Source organism: Eptatretus burgeri, chromosome 2 (genome assembly GCF_056783735.1).
Source record: "Eptatretus burgeri isolate ZD-2024b chromosome 2, Ebu_testis_v1, whole genome shotgun sequence".
Taxonomy (NCBI): domain Eukaryota; kingdom Metazoa; phylum Chordata; class Myxini; order Myxiniformes; family Myxinidae; genus Eptatretus; species Eptatretus burgeri.
In genome coordinates, this window is record NC_140962.1 from 123990424 (window position 1) to 124000733 (window position 10310).

A 10310-nucleotide genomic window follows, 5' to 3' on the forward strand; every position below is an offset into this window, starting at 1 on the left:
TCGTTCGACTAGTTGCTATGCCGTGCTCAAATAGGAACTGTTTTAGCCCGGCTGACATGAAACCCGGTCCTCTGTCTGAATGTATGTACGAAGGTTTCCCAAACATGGCAAAGAGGTCAGAGAGACATTTCACGACAGTGCTCGAGGTCATATCCGAGCACGGGAATGCAAATAGGAACCTTGAGTATTCATCAACAACAGTGAGTATGTATCTGTTGTCTGTGTCAGTCGGCAGGGGCCCTTTGAAGTCGATATTTAGTCTCTCAAAGGGTGAAGTGGCCTTGATCAACCTGCCAGATGCTGCGCCATAGAATCTGGGTTTTAGTTCAGCACAAACAGGGCATGAAGCACTCATTTGTTTAATATCTTCGATAGAATAGGGAAGGTTTTGTCTGCGCACAAAATGTGCCATTCTGGTTACTCCTGGGTGGCACAGAGACTCATGGAGGTCTTGCAAAGCCCGACCGATTGTCACCGAACAGTAGACCCGAGAGAAGGTGTCTGCAGCAGGGTTTTCCCTCCCGGGCCGATAAACAATGTCGTAACTATAACAAGATAGATCTATCCGCCATCTCATTATTTTCTCGTTCTTTATTTTCCCGTTATTTTTCCCATCAAACATGAAGGCAACGGATCGCTAGTCCATGACAAGTGTGAAGTGGTTGCCCAGTAAATAATGTCTCCATTTATGTAGGGCTTCGACAATAGCGTACGCTTCCTTCTCTACCGCGAGTGTCTCTGCTCGCTTCCAGAGAGAGTTCTCGAGAAGAACGCGACGGGTCGTCCGGACTGATTGAGCGTCGCGGCGATTGCATGATCGGAAGCGTCCGTTTCCACCACGAACGGCACCGTGCTGTCGATCGATAATACCACGGAATTACTGATATCATCTTTGAGGCTGTGGAAAGCGTTTACAACAGCGGCATCTGGTGGGAAGTTTTTGCAATGCACCAGGGGATGTATTTTCTCCGAGTATTGGGGGATCCATCTAGCGTAGTAAGCGAACATCCCGATCACTCGACACAATATCTGCAGGTCATGAGGTGGGGGTAGTTCACGGAGTGGGCGCAATCGTTCAGGTTTGGGCTTAATCATGCCGTCGGCTATTGTGTAGCCGAGAAGATCAATTGACTTTGCCGAGAATACGCATTTGTCGTAGTTCAGAGTCAGATTATATTTTCTAGCAATGCTCAAGAATCTGTCCAGATTTGTATCATGTTCTCCCCGATACTTACCGCACACCGTGACATTGTCCACGTAAACAAAAGTGTCTTTGAGGTTTTCATCCAAGATGATGTCGTCCATAACTCGTTGGAAGCAAGCTACTCCATTAGTGACACCGAATGGGATCCTCCTAAATTGATAGAGGCGTCTACCTGCCTCGAACGCGGGTAAGGTTTGTCTTCCTCTCGAATGGGAATTTGATGATAGGCGCTTCGCAAATCGATGGTGCTGAATATTTTATAATTGGCCACGCGTTCGACCATCTCGTCTATGCGCGGCAAAGGGTAGGCATCGAGCTGGGTGAAGCGATTGACCGTTTGAGAGTAATCGACAACCATTCATTTCTTATGGTTCTGGCTGGTGGTCACCAATACCTGCGTGCGCCATGGTGAATCGCTCGGTTCTATAATACCTTCTTCCAGTAATCGCTTGGTCTCAGAAGTGATGAAGTTCATATCGGCGGTGGTATGTCGTCGCGATTTGATCGCTATCGGTTTACAGTCCGGCGACAAGTTAGCAAACAGCAGGGGGGACGATACCTCTGCGGTGGTCAGAGCATTTAGAATTAGACGAGGTTTGTTTCCTCCAAAGGGTATTTCGACGCTCGTGTGCTGCTTGAGGACATTATGACCCAAAATTACGTCTGCGCATAAATCACGAAGCACCAGTACCCTTACATCCCGATACGTGTAGCCTTTTATGTCCAACTCAACATTACAGTACCCTCGTACGCTGGACTGTAGTGATGTGGAGGCCATGCATACCATATTGTCTGTCGGGTGGATCTTCCATTTCCTGCCTTTCGCTAGTGAGCTGTTGACGAAACTTTCAGAGCTACCGGTATCGATCAGCGCCTCGGCCATATGCCTGTTAATTCGTACGTTGATGATAACTTTGGATAGATTCCGCGCTGAAGCTGCTGTTACTTTCTTTTGTGAGTAGAGAGCCGCAGAAGTGGGTTTATTTCTTCTAAGAGTAGATTTGCATACCCTGGCATAATGCCCTTTCTTGTCACAGTTCATACATGTGGCATCCCTGGCGGGGCATTTGTTACGGAGGTGTCTTTTATACCCACAAAAGAAACATTTACCAACCGAAGTAGTTGCTGAGGAGTTTGACGAGGTCTGGGTATCCGATTCCTCGGGTTTATCTCCATCCTCAGTGTCAGAGGTATCCCGGGGAGTTCTTTGAGTTTCTGCCGTAGCAGCGTTCATTAGCAACACCGGTGTCCCATATGATTCAGATTGCTGCTGTGCCGCATTGATAGCTCAGGCCTGGTCAGCTACCATTTCAAGATTGGGTTGTGCTTTTTCCAGTAAGTGTTGCCGAATGGGGGCTGACCGGAGCCCCTGGATGAACGCCTCTCGGGTCGCTTCATCTCGATGTTCCTCGATGGTTACAGCCCGGAAATTGCAGTCTTTGCCCAACTGCCTCAGAGCTTGCAGGAACTGATCGATTGTCTCACCAGCTTCTTGCCTGCGTGTGTTGAGAAGATGTCTTGTGTATACCTCGTTCTTGCGCTGCACGTAGAGCGCCCACAGCATGTCGATCGCTGCGTCATAGGTGTCACACTCCGAGAAGAGCCTGAATACACTTGGCGAGACATGGTTTACAAGTGCGGCCAGTTTGTCGGCTCCCTCTTCAATGATGGTCAGATAGTGTGAGAAGGAGCGGTACCAATGGGACCACTTCATTTCCGAGTCAGTAGCGTTGGGGTCCGCATCGAACCTCTCCGGCTTGTAGATCTTGTCCATAGTCGGTTGAGGCAGCCGAAGGGATCAAGTGAAATAAATTGAAGTAAATGCGAGAGAAAGACCTTCGGAGTATAAGGCTTTATTTCACTTGATTGAAGCCGTCTCTACAGACACAAAAGGAATACATGTGCAGTGAGGAATAGATGTGCAGTCCATCACCGCAAAATATATCAGCAATTAGCCAGCATAAGCACGGAGTCCGGTATACTCTCAATTCTCACCATTCAATGAACACCAAGTGAACCACCGCCGTAAATGACAATACCCTAGGGACAATCCCACCGACCGCACGGCATCTCGGTTTTATTTGTCCCGTGTGCGAGCTGCGCGACACGTGATCGCGCGTCACTTCATCCTTTATTTCATCACAATCTTTTCAGGCAAAAAAAAAATCATATGGTCGACGTTTACGAGGGCACTCTGCAAGAACCACTTTTGCCATTCATGTTCAGCCATCAGTAAAAATCACAGACTTAATTGCTTAGAAACGGAAAAGTGTTTCCACAGACCCTCCCCCCCCCACGAAAAGCTTCCACAGGAGGGGGGGTGGTGGCATCTCACAGGCATTTGCTTCATTAGTGCAGAGCTAAAACTGTTCCCTGAGCTACATGATCACCAGTTTGACACCGCAGTAGATGACAATCATGTTCACTAGTACCGGTAAAAATTGCATCATGTTACTCTAAGATCAAGCTATTCCATATAGGGAAACAGAATGCTTCCACGAATACTAAATATCCATTTTGTACTTGTTGAAACCACAGAGGAATGATAAACTCTATTGCTCATTACAATTTTATATTTAGAGAATGATCAATATTTACAGGGGATGGGAGAAATGAAAAAAAATTACAAAATTTTGCATCCCCCTCATGTCCGCTCAAAATTTTCAGGCTCCCCCCTCTGTGTTTTCAAAATGTTCTCCCCCCCGCCCCACCCCCCGTGTTTTCAAAATTGTCTCCATTTAATACTTCATGTTCCAAACAAAAATTTCAGATTCCATCCTGAAGGTTCTCCAAAGCTTGGATTCTCCCTATAATCCCCCTGCGTTATTGATTGGTTCCTTACAAAAAAAAGATATTATCACTGCACAAAAAGAAAGTTCACACTTGTTTCAGTGTCATAATTCTTAATACAATCAATTCAAGAAACTAAAATTCATATGAACATATGAAGAATATTGTTACTTGTGAAAAAAACAAATTATTTGAAATCCGCTAGATCGTGACGAGTTTGTGAAGATTGGTGTAATACAAAAAGTTCCAAATTCAATTAGATTATGCGGGGCAAAATTGTTTAGCTTGGGATGTTGCACTCGCCTGAATTTAAGTGGTGGCCATCGTGTTTCATCGATCTGAAAGACGCCTTCCCTTAAATGCTGAGTTTAGTGAAGGTTATAAAACGTTTTTACAATATTTTACAATGTTTTCAAAATGGTTTCAAAAATCTTTGTTCATAATATTGCAAAGTTGAGAAAATATTTTTTTATTAATATTTGACAAAAATGTTTTACACTAACATTTAGACTACATCCTTTGATAATATTTATTTTAAAACGTTTTCATAGTCTTATCTAGACTCAATATTTTATATCATTTAAACATTTTAAAAACTCTTTGGAAAAATGTTTTGTTTGCTGGTTTCCATGTACGTATGTGGTAAAGTTTTCGAATGAATCTACATAGTTTACTATGTAAATGTTGTCTTTTTGATATTTGTTGTAAGAGGTACTGCATCTTGAAATTAAAGCAATTTAACTCATCAAGCTTTTATGTGATTTTCATCTCATTATTTACATGCATGTTTTGCATTAGGCCAATTCATTTCTTTGAAAGTGTTCTGTAAATGTTAAGGGCAATGAAATAATATGTAAGCCTATTGGGGGGTGGGGATGGAAGTTTGGGTCGAGCAGAATAAGTTTTTATATGTATACCTTTATGCAGAATTGGGTGAGGATTTTTTTTTTCGGTCTCGACTAGCGGGTGAAAATATTTTTGTTTACCATAAAAACTTCCATGTCCCCCTGAGAATCTAATGGTACACCTCTTATTTTGGAGAGTGACAGATTAAAAACCAACAAATGAAACCCTTTAAGTTTGGAAATTTATTCACATATGCCTTCCCCAAAATCGCTTGCCTATGCGAGAACAAATTTTCCCCACAAAAAAAAAATCATTTCCCCCACACTCTCTTTTGTACATTAAAGTTTTGACCCTCCCACTTATGTTGAACCAAAATCCCCTTTTTGCACTCCCCTGCTACAAAAAATGTCGAGGAAAATGTAACCTTAAAAAACACTAAAAACAGCAAAAAAAAAAAAAGAATTTTTTTCAATCCCTTAAAAAAAGTAAGAAAGTTTAAACTTTTAAAAATCCTTTAAAACATTAAGAAATGTAGAATAACATAAAATTGCCTAAAATAACAAAACATATTTTAAATAACATAAAAAACATGACTAGTTTTGTTTTGTTATTGATGAAGTGACCTGGAGCCTAATGTAACTTGGATGTTACGCCTATGTTTGTTTTCCGATCCAACCCTGTGTCGGGCCTCATAATATGCATTGATCACCTCCTTGCAATTGCCAAAGAGCTCCAAGGGAATTTTCTGGAATTCGATTGAGCAATAGGAACAGTAATTTACTTCAAAATCCATTAAAATATTAGACAGAAGTTGAAATATATTTGAAGAATTATATTTTGCAAAATCAGCCGGGCCCGGTTCAACGTTGCGTATTACTACAGTTCACCTCTTTTGGGGGAGACAAAATGGCGGAAAGTGCACTTCCGGTGGCTTCAAGCACGGAGCCGTCGTGACCAATCCAGGTGTAGAGATCAGTGGTTATCACATGTGGGGGACGCCATTTGAGTGGCTTAATCGGTGTCTGACATTAAAAGGAGTTCAATCATTGAGTTCATTCATTCGTGTGCAGCATGTGTGGCCGCAGGAACTCCATTATTAAGATTGCTGGGGCTGGGACCAAGATGGCGCTGCAGATGCAGCATCACGTGTGCATGGTGGCCCTTAAGTACCTTTACCCCTGCGCCACAAAGGTTACTGGAAATCCCCAGCGGAGCACCACGGCCAAAACACCAATGTTGATGGGCTTGAAATCAACTTTAATATCACTCATCACACAACGTGCCCGACTGGGCCAAAAACCATCCTCGCCCGGAATGGCCCCTGCTCGGTAACCCGTGCCGACACAGACGCGGAGGATAGAACAACATCATGGCGCTGCACCTTTTCCTCCTGGAATAGATTGAGCAGAAGAAAACAAATACATCGACTTATTTATCTATTTTTAAACTTGTCTCCCAATTTTTTTGATGCTCTTCCAATGTAAAGGGGCTCTGATTACTCATATATTGCACCATCTTCAAAAAACTCACCTGGAACAAAAAACATGCTCAAATGAGCTAAGATCCTCATCCTCTTAACGATGACGTCATAAAACAAATATGACGTCATTGTGATGTATCAGGTTTGCGATAAATTATCTGTGCTAATGCCCGGCTTGATTCCCGCAAACAAAATTCAAACAGCTTGCCTAGTTTCGGAGATAATGGTATAGGCGATTTCCATTAGCAGCGATATTATGATGTCAACTTTTTTTCTAGGAAGAATTTCCAAAATCGGATATGGTTACTGCCTGCGCGTGGGCTTTCTGCATATACATGGCAAGTTTCACGAAGATCCGATGAAAACTCTGGGTTGTGAAACATAAAATGTCAAAAAATAGGAATGACGTCATAAAAATTGATATGACGTCATAATGATGTATCATATGTGCGGTAATTCATCTCTGCTAATGCCCTGTAAGATTCCCGCAAAGAGAATTCAAAAAGCTTGCTTAGTTTCGGAGATAATTTTATAGGCGATTTCCATTAGCGGAGATATTTTGATGTCATAACTTTTTTTCTAGGAGCAATTTTCAAAATCGGAGATGGTTACTGTCTGCGCAGGGTATTTTTACATATATACGCGATGAAAACTGTAGGATGTGAAACAAAAAAGTCCACAAGAAGAAGATGAAGAACAACAACGTGAGTAAGACTTCGAGATCCTCCACGAGGATGTAATAAATTGTCAACATGGGGTAAAGGTGCTTTTGGGACACCCTGGAGATTATAACAGGAATTTGGAACTTATAGACAAGGGTGCTGGACATCGCAGTTATGATAAAACGACATTATGATTCTAAAAGATAACTATAACGGCGCATACCTCCACCAAGATGAACATTCACGTTTTGTATCCCACTGACAGGCCAAACATGCATCCAGACCTGAACCAAAGTCGAATCGGCTTGTTCTTGTCACCGCCCAAACTCATCCACCAAGTTTCGTCATAATCCGTCCATAACTTTTTGAAATATTATGCTGTACAGTACCTGTATATCATTTTTGGCCCCATCCCTCAATGGTGAAGAGTCACCTCAAAAATTAGAAAATTATCAGATCCGAATCCGGATCTGGATCTTCACCAAAATCGAATCAATTTGTTCTTGTCACACACCAGACTTGCCCACCAAATTGCGTCGGAATCCGTCCATAACATTGAGATATCCTTCCCACAGACAGACAGACAAACACACAGTCAGGGGTGAAAGCATAACCTTGATCCACCCTTGGTGACAGAGGTAACTCGAATTTATGATGAAAAATGAAGAAAAACTAAAACAGGTTTTATAACACAAGTAATGCCTGATCCCCCTGGTAGTGAGAGGATTTGTTTTCACAAATGGTATTGCTTCCCACCTGCAATACCCCCCCCCCCTTCCGCCCGGGAAGGTCAGTGGTTCAACAACTTGCACTCTTCTGAGTTTACAGACGAAGATCATGTCGTCTCCCCCATGTGGGGCGATTTGGAGGTGGTAGAGGAGTGATTTATTCAATGCCCATGACCTGACCCTGGGTACCCCAAGCACGAATGCAAAATTCAACTTTTAACTTTCCAACAGTGCAATCTTCTATATAATAATACGATCACATCTGACGGCCCCCATTAATACGGACCACCTACGCCGGGATCATTTGTCCCGTGAAATGGCTGAATTGTTTTGAATGACTGTGTTCACTTTCATCATGCTACTTTTTATTGTTTCCCAAGGTCGTCCAAATGAGCCAAAATTGATGGCAACACACACAGGAGGCAGATGGATCGAACACGTTTCTTGCATTTTTAAAGGTTTATTTATGTTGAATATAGGAGAAAAGGTCAACCACACGAGCCGTTTCGAACAAACCATGCAAATCAATAGACACGAAGATGGAGAAGGGAACACGTAGACATACATAGATGAATTGATAAAGAGCAAATCCTAACTCCCACGAGGCGCTCTCTCAAACTGCTCTTTCTTCACCTCCAATCTTTCTCTACTCCTTCTCTGGCCCTGGTGGGAAGAGTGCTCCTCTGGAATGTCCACCCACCAGGTGACACCAATAAAAATAAAAGTCTTTCCCTGCTTCCGGGCCCTTCGACGTATTATACCACCACAGCTTGCTCGCATCGGCCTGAGAGACCGTGATGGCATTTTTGAAACTTTTTTTTGTGACGGGAAGTCTCTAGCTGGCCTCGCCCGCAAAAAAAAGAGGCTTTTACGCGTACAATATTACCCTGACTATCCCATGTCAATAAGTTACATATGCTGCCTCCTCAGCATCACATGTAACAAAAGGACTTACTCTGACAGGTCCGTGTTACATGGCAATCTAACCTACTCAAATCACATTACACTTACAAGAATCTACAAATGGATACCCTCCTCTCCCACCATGTAACAACATGCTTTTTTATGTTGAAGGCTCCAGTCACGGAAGAAATAGTCCTCATCGAGGCCAGGCCTTAAATGGAAGAACTGCATTGACAGAAAAGTAAGGAAAGAGAATAGTTTAAGAGTTTTTGAGGAAGTAAAAAAATCTGCTTTTTGAAAAGGGGAAGGTCATAAGTGTTTGGGAAGATGTGAGAAGGTAAAGCGTGCCAGAGGTTGGCAGTGGAGGGGAAGAAACAAACTTCGTAACGGCCCACCCTTGAGTTGCCGATGACCACACAATAATCATGCGATGTAGTGGCTTGTCGAGTATTCCTTGGTCTCGCTAATGGTGGAGGTACACGAGCGGAAAGTTCTTGTGAGTAGAAACCGAAGTAATATCCGTAGAAAAGAGAAAGAGAGCCTACTATGCAGCGTAATTTGAGCGGGTCGAATTTTGAGGTCATATTGGTAGAGTTGACAACTCGAATAACTTTGGATTCAGTTCTGTCCAGTAAATATGTGGAGCTGGTTGAGTTAAGTTATTAAACTTAACTTGATTACATTTGCCTCAATGGGATATCTTGTCCAAATCCGAATTTAAAGAGGTGGCTGTGATGAAACGAGACGTAGATTGAGTGAGGGAAGATGGGGCAGATGGGAAAGACATGGAGGAATGTAATGTTGAGTCGTCAGCATATGAATGCATTTGATTATTTGTGGAAGAAAGAAGGTCATTGATAAAAAAGAAGGAAGAGTGTTGGGGACAGAACAGAACCCTGAGGTACACCGCTGTTGATAGGGAAGGGGGGAGATGTTGAACCATCAACAATTATGGAGATAGAGCGTTCGGAGAGAAAGCTCGATATGAGAGAGCAGAGTGAAGGAGGAAAGCCGAAAGAGGGAAGCTTGGATATCAGACCCCGATGCCAAACTCTGTCAAAGGCTTTTCAGATATCAAGGCCGACAACAAAAGATTCCCCATCGTCTCTCAAAGAAGACGCTCAGACATTCGTAATGTAAGAAAGGATATCACCTGTCGATCTTGTCTTGCGAAAGCCATATTGGTGGTCAGATAGAAGATTGTGAGATTCAAGATGCTTGAGGAAATGGGAATTGAGAAGATATTCAAAGACTTTGGAAATAAATTAGTAGAAGTCAGAGCAATAGAACGGTAGTTAGAAGGGTTTGAATGATCGCCCTTCTTTAACATAAGCTGTACTAAGACATGTTTCCAGGTAAGAGGAAAAGTTTGGGTTTTTAAACAAAAACGAAACAAATGAGCAAGCACGGGTGCAAGTTCTGAAGCACATTCCTTCAAGACACGGGAAGGAATGCCATCTTGCTCATAAGCCTTGCTTATGCCCGTAGGCCTTGCTTGTTCATCCATCCCTCCTGTGTAACGCTTCTTTCCTTTAATTCGTTGGACAGCTGGCCTGACTCTACCCACAATTACTGTAACCTGAAAATCCATACAGCCACCATTTTAGTGTTATACAAAGCCAAAGACATTTTCAGAGCTGTAATAGTCACAGTCACCATGCCCTCTCTATAAGTTTTCCAAATCAGTGTAAAACTAG